Source organism: Diabrotica virgifera, chromosome 9, assembly GCF_917563875.1.
Source record: "Diabrotica virgifera virgifera chromosome 9, PGI_DIABVI_V3a".
Lineage (NCBI taxonomy): Eukaryota > Metazoa > Arthropoda > Insecta > Coleoptera > Chrysomelidae > Diabrotica > Diabrotica virgifera.
Genome location: NC_065451.1, coordinates 20,130,706 through 20,137,144, shown reverse-complemented (window position 1 = coordinate 20,137,144; position 6,439 = coordinate 20,130,706). Strand labels below are relative to the sequence as shown.

Sequence of the window (6,439 nt, the reverse complement as noted above, 5' to 3'; positions counted from 1 at the left end):
TTATTTCCCATTTAGAATAGTTAATAATTTATTAAATTATAAATTACAAAAAATTCACACGCACAGCTGAGGCTTTTACAGAACACCTATTTTTATGGAACCGAAGGTCGAGTGTACATATTATAATCTCATTTTTTTTGTTTTTTAATAGGTACGTACTTTTTTTAGTGATGGCTGCATGTCTAATTTTTTTGTGTTTTGTGTATTTTATCAAAAACTATATTTCTGACTTTTTTCAGATATTTCCGTAAGGTGCGCCATCTTCAAAAAATCCGCAAAACTGGTTTTTTCGATGGTTTTTAGGAATTTTCTCCATTTTATAGACTTTAAAATAGTTAACTCAAGGTTTTTTATAGGTTATGTAGGTATAATTTGAAATAACTGAGTTTTCAGGGATATTCAAAAATTGTGCAAAACACCTCTAAACCCCCCAAAAACTATGTTTTTAAAGGTTTTTGAGCGGTTACTCATACAGGCCTGGATACTGTGTATCAAAAACAAGTTTATTAATAGCAAACTGAAAATTTGTTAATAGCTTAACAGTGTCTAGTCGGACAAACTTTGATGTACCGGAACACTGAAACAGGGGAAGTTTTAATTGTTGAACAGGTTACAAGTTTCGAACGTCAGATTACGAAAACGTCCCAAATATTTTGTCGGACAGAACATCCAATTGATTTGTTAGCCTTTCATTAAACTCTCATGCAAAAATCAAACTACTAGTTACCACCAATATAATTCCTGTCATTTGACATGCGGACTTATTAAAATGCCCAACATATTTGTCGGACAAACATTTTTCCATATATTATATAAAGTTTGCTATTGAATAAACTTAAAAACAACCTCCCTACCACATCACTGGCTTGTACCATCTACATAACCTATATCTCTGCCTATTAGGCAATCCAAACCACGTGACCTCTGGTTGGCACACAAACTAACAAAGAGGTTATGTTTGCATCTATTTTTCAATGATTTTTCATTGTTTATCGTCGTATTTTGGATTCATTTGGATTTCGTTTCCTGTTTTTGTGAACTTTATAAACTTTACCACAATGCAAACTGATTATTTAAGGAAATTATTATTGGAAACTCCAGATGTTGTGAGAAAGGTAGGCGAAACAATTTTTTTTACTGTTCATTTTGCCCCGATATTTATCAATAATGATGAATTTTGAAAGCAATAACATTATTTCTTTTATTGTTCTAGATATTTATTGAAGCTGAAAATAATTGGGGATTTAGATCCATACGCAATTCAGTCAGAATTAGATTTTACAGTAAAGTGCAGTCCATCAAGTTACTATTATAGATATTTATACATATCTGGTGGAGTCTGATATGTCACAGTTGCTACTCTAAGCAGCAGATGAAAGCATACAAAAGCCTTCAGGCACATAAATATTTTACAGCTGGATTTGTTTTGAATGGAGTAAAAATTGTTAATGATTTCCTGATTTCCATATTATTGTCGGAAAGGTATGCCTTTATTTTATTTATTCACCATTAAGAAATATATGGATAACAGTATTAGTGTCTTTTGGATAAATTGGTTTTAAATATTAGATTTATTTACGTTTATATATCTGTATGAAACTAGACATATCATCGTCCTAATCTGTAAACTGCGAACTCCATAATTCTCTGAAAATGATTTATTACTGCCATATATTTGAATTACTGTCATGATTGTTCTAAAATTATATTATATGAATGTCTGATTTTAAATAAAATATTCTCAATCTTTGTAAAGAACGCAAATACTCTAATAAAAATAAGTTTTTGTAGTTGAAGAATTTCCAAAAAAATAAAATATTTTTTTTAGGTGAAGCATTTCCAAAAATCTAATGCTAAACGACTAAATGCTTGGGTGGGGTGATAGCCAGTTCTGATGACATAGCAAATTCACATTGTATGCGTATGGCCGGTAATAGTGAAGTCTGCAGCCATATTGCAGCAATCCTATTTTTAGCTTAGTATGCTCAGGGCAAGACAGACGAAGAACCCAATGTATGTACATATGTTACAGCTACATGGTTTGGAGATAGCAACATATGCATTCTCTGATGAAAAACTAATGAGTTTTGAAACTGTTCGGTCAGAGTGCTTGTTGCGCTCACTAAACAAATTGAAATATAAGATGGCTTTGGCATTGTGTTGCAGCGATATGAAAATGGTTATTCATTTTTAATTATAATGTACTTCTTCATCATGAGTAATTATGTATTGGTCTTTTAAATGTGTATTTATTTTTGTAATTAGTATCAACTTGTAATAATAATATTCATTTATCGTTTAAGGTATGACTATGTTTTGACTCTGAAATAAATGTTTTAAAAATCGAATCCTGCCTCTTTCTGTTAGTAACTACCCATGGATATCACAAATTGTGCTTACTGATAGGTTTGTTCGTAGAACGATCAGCAACTCTTGCCATCCATCAGACACATGTGCATTCGTAGTCTATGAATGCTAACTATTAACTGCACAACGCTAACTGTTAACTGCTGATGCATCTGATGGTTGGCAGCAGTTGCTAATCGTTTGTGTCATACTATGAACAAACCTATTAGGTCTGGATCCCGTGTACCAAAAAAATTGATTAATAGCAAGCTGAAAATTTGTTAATAGCTTAACGGTGTCCAGTTGGACAAACTTTGATGTATTGTGACACTGGAACAGGGGTAGTTTTAATTGTGAAACAGTTTGGAAACTCAGATTTGGAACATCAGATTACAAAAACATCCCATATATTTTGTCGGACAGAACATCCAATTGATCTGTTATCCTTTCATTAAATTCTCATGCAAAAATCAGACTGCTATTACTAACCAACATGATTCCTGTAGTTTGACATGGTCTTCGTGTTCTACTCATTAAAATGCCCAGTTGGTGATTTTTTCACCAGTCTGGTTTTTGCATGAGAGTTTAATGAATTGGTAGCAAATCAATTGGAAGTTTTATCTGACAAATTACATAAACATTTTTGTAGTTTGACGTTCCAAATTTTTAACCTGTTCCACAGTTAAAACTTCCAGTGTTCCCGTACATCAGTTTGTCGGACTAGACACCATTAAGCTATTAATAAATTTTCAGCTTGCTATTAATCAACTTTTTTTTGGTACGCGGGATCCAGGTCTATATGGAATAAATAAATAACAAAACAAATTCCCTGTCAAAACTGCATTTATTTTGAATAGAATGAAAAACAAAATAATATTGTTTTAACAAAATAGGGGATAAATGTTAAAATTTAGTACTATTAATAAAGTTTGTCACATTGGCCTAAAAATGAATGTCACTAGTTACGTTAGTGTCACATATAAATAATTGTAATAAAAACCATAATTCCTAGCATGAGTGCGTCCTGTTATTTGACAATTTAGTTAGGTGAGGAAACATAAATGAGTTTCTAATACGGCTTTTCATCGATTGTCATTTGTTTCGAGCTTCTGTCAGATGTTGTATAATCCGTGTATAATATTACTATACACGGATTATACGACATATGACAGAAGCTCAAAACAAATGACTGTGAATGAAAAGCCCTATAGAGGGAACACCAAAAAAATGAACATTATCCGATCAGCTCGACTTCCACAGTTCACTACTATACAGATTACAGGCATGTTTTCAGCACTTAAAATCACCACAAACGAAAAGTTTATAAAATAATCAATCTAATGAATGTCTTTAAATACTATATTAAGCTCAAAATCACGACAAAAAACAAATTAAAATTAACATTATTCTGATCAGTTGGACTTCCACAGTTCACTACTATACAAGTCACAGGCATGTTGTCAGCACTCAAAATCACCAAAAACGTAAAGTTTATAAAATAATTAATTTAATGAATGTCTTTAAATACTATATTAAGCTCAAAATCACGACAAAAAACAAATTAAAATTAACATTATTCTGATCAGTTGGACTTGCACAGTTCACTATTATACAAGTGACAGGCATGTTGTCAGCACTCAAAATCACCAAGAACGTAAAGTTTATAAAATAATTAATCTAATGAATGTCTTTAAATACTATATTAGCTCAAAATCAGGACAAAAACAAATTAAAATTAACATTATCCCGATCAGTTGGACTTCCACAGTTCACTAATATACAAGTCACAGGCATGTTGTCAGCACTCAAAATCACCAAAAACGTAAAGTTTATAAAATAATTAATCTAATGAATGTCTTTAAATACTATACTACCTCAAAATCACGACAAAAAACAAATAAGAAAAATCAATAATTACATTGAGTTTAGGTTAAGAACAGTTTTGTGTGCCAACCAAAGATCACGTGATTTAACTTTGACAGGTCGATGGATTCCCTAATACTGTCATTTTGCTTCACATTTACTGCCACGTAAAACACCATAAAAAGAATAAGGAAAGTATTACCAAAGAATATATTTATAGCTCCGTATATACTCGTAGAGTATTCGGAGAGTATATTCGTTGGTATTACACTTTACAGTTCTAAAGTCTCATCGCTGTCTTCGTCTATTACAGGTACCTATAGGTATAACATCTGTATTGTCAAATAGTTTTGTAAGACATTCTGCTGGCTTCATGATTTTTGTAAAATATCTTCCTTGCGGTAAATATTATATTATGGCAGCTACATGTGAACAACAGCCTATGGTTATGTTGCCGTTTGCGCAACTTGCATCTACAACAGTATCTATAGTTTAATGTTTTGTTTTCCAAACCATCTAAGTTTGGCTCATAATAATGCAAATAGTCCACGCTGTATGCTTGTCCCGTTAGGTAAATTATTCCGATTCATTTTTGTGCACAAACTTACTCAAAAACAGGTCCTTATAACAAATCTACAAGGTGTCAGGCAGTACCGCGATCGGAAAATTGCTTAAACAATTTTTTAAACGAATTCAAAAAATGAATTTTTTTACTTCGGACAAATTTGTTTTAGATTCTTTGGATCAACCTGAGCAAAAAAGGTCTCTTGTGATTTTTCTATAAAATTGACTGTTGTCGAGTTACATGTAATTTAAAATTTGAAAAACGCGAAAATAGCCATTTTCAAGGCTTAATACCTTGATTAAAAATTATTATTATGAAAGTCATAAAGTGACCAACTCAAAATTTAAAGCCCCTCCCCCCCTGCAATAGCCTGAAAAATTTTTGACATTGTTTTATTACTATTATTTTAATTAAAAATGAGCGCTAAGCACGTATTGAAGCGGCCGTCCGCGAGAGAGATGTACAATTCATTGGACGTTAGAAAAAAATATCGATTGGAAGTCAAAAATACGTTTTAAAAAAATAAAAAAAAATTATGAGGTTATATGTATTGTACACTCGACCAAAGGGTCTATAAAATATAGATATGTTTTGTATAAGCTTCATAATTTTTTAAAATTAATTGCAACTTAACTAACAAAAAAAAAACAGAAAAATTTACGTTTTGTGGTGGCAGGGGGAGGGGGTGGTGGGATGGGGTGGTGGTGCTAAAATACTCAGGTTATTTCAAATTATACATAATCTACTAACAAAACCTTGAGTTGACCCATGTTGCAGTCTATAAATGAAGAAAATCCCCAAAAACCCCCTAAAAAAAAAACAGTTTTCCTGATTTTTCAAGATGGCGCACCTGACGGAAAAATCTGAAAAAAATCAGAGAGATAGCTTTTGATAAATTACACAAAATGCAAAAAAAAATTGGACCTGCAGCCCCCTCTAAAAAATGTTATAAGCTTTAAAAAAGTTAAAAAAAAATTGAGGTTATGTACACTCGACCTATGGGTCCATAAAAAATGGACATGTTTTGTAAAAGCCTCAGCTACACGTGTGAATTTTTTGAAATTTTTATATCAATTACAACCCAACTAAAAAAAATTAAATCTAATAATCTACGTTTTTGGCTGTGGGGGGAGGGGTAATGGGGGTGGCGAGCTAAAAATCCGCGTTATCTCATTTTTTTGTTGCATAGAACGTAAAAAAATTTAAAAAATTGAATTCTGGGAGTGAGGGCATTTTGCCTATCTTAACCCATTTGTCTTCTTCAGAAAATATCCGTACACATTTTTCAATAGCTACTAAAATTAGAACGAAAACATGCATTGTTTCGGAATAATAATTCAAACAAGCTTATATTTTTCTAAAAGTTTTTTTGTTAGTTTATATAGATGTTAAAGTAAAAAGTTCTACTCGCAGATTTGGCCGCTAATTGTTTAAACAATAACAATTGTTTTGTATAAATACTTTTAAAAATATATAGGTCTGAATCCCGCGTATAAAAAAAATGTTGATTAATAGCAAGCTGAAAATTTGTTAATAGCTTAAGGATGTCTAGTCCGACAAACTTTGATATATAGGAACACCGGAACAGGGGAAGTTTTAATTGTGGAACAGGTTAAAAATTTGGAACGGTCAGACCACGAAAACGTCACATGTATTTTGTCCGAC

At 31.8% G+C, this 6,439-nt stretch overlaps 1 long non-coding RNA gene across 1 annotated transcript; it reads left to right on the top strand.

The window, feature by feature from the left end:
• Window positions 1–904: 904 nt before the first annotated feature.
• On the top strand, window positions 905–2,315 carry LOC126891691 (uncharacterized). Its single transcript, XR_007700511.1, has 3 exons — window positions 905–1,115; window positions 1,214–1,482; window positions 1,829–2,315. It is a non-coding gene; the product is annotated as an uncharacterized LOC126891691 (long non-coding RNA).
• The last annotated feature ends 4,124 nt before the right edge of the window (window positions 2,316–6,439 follow it).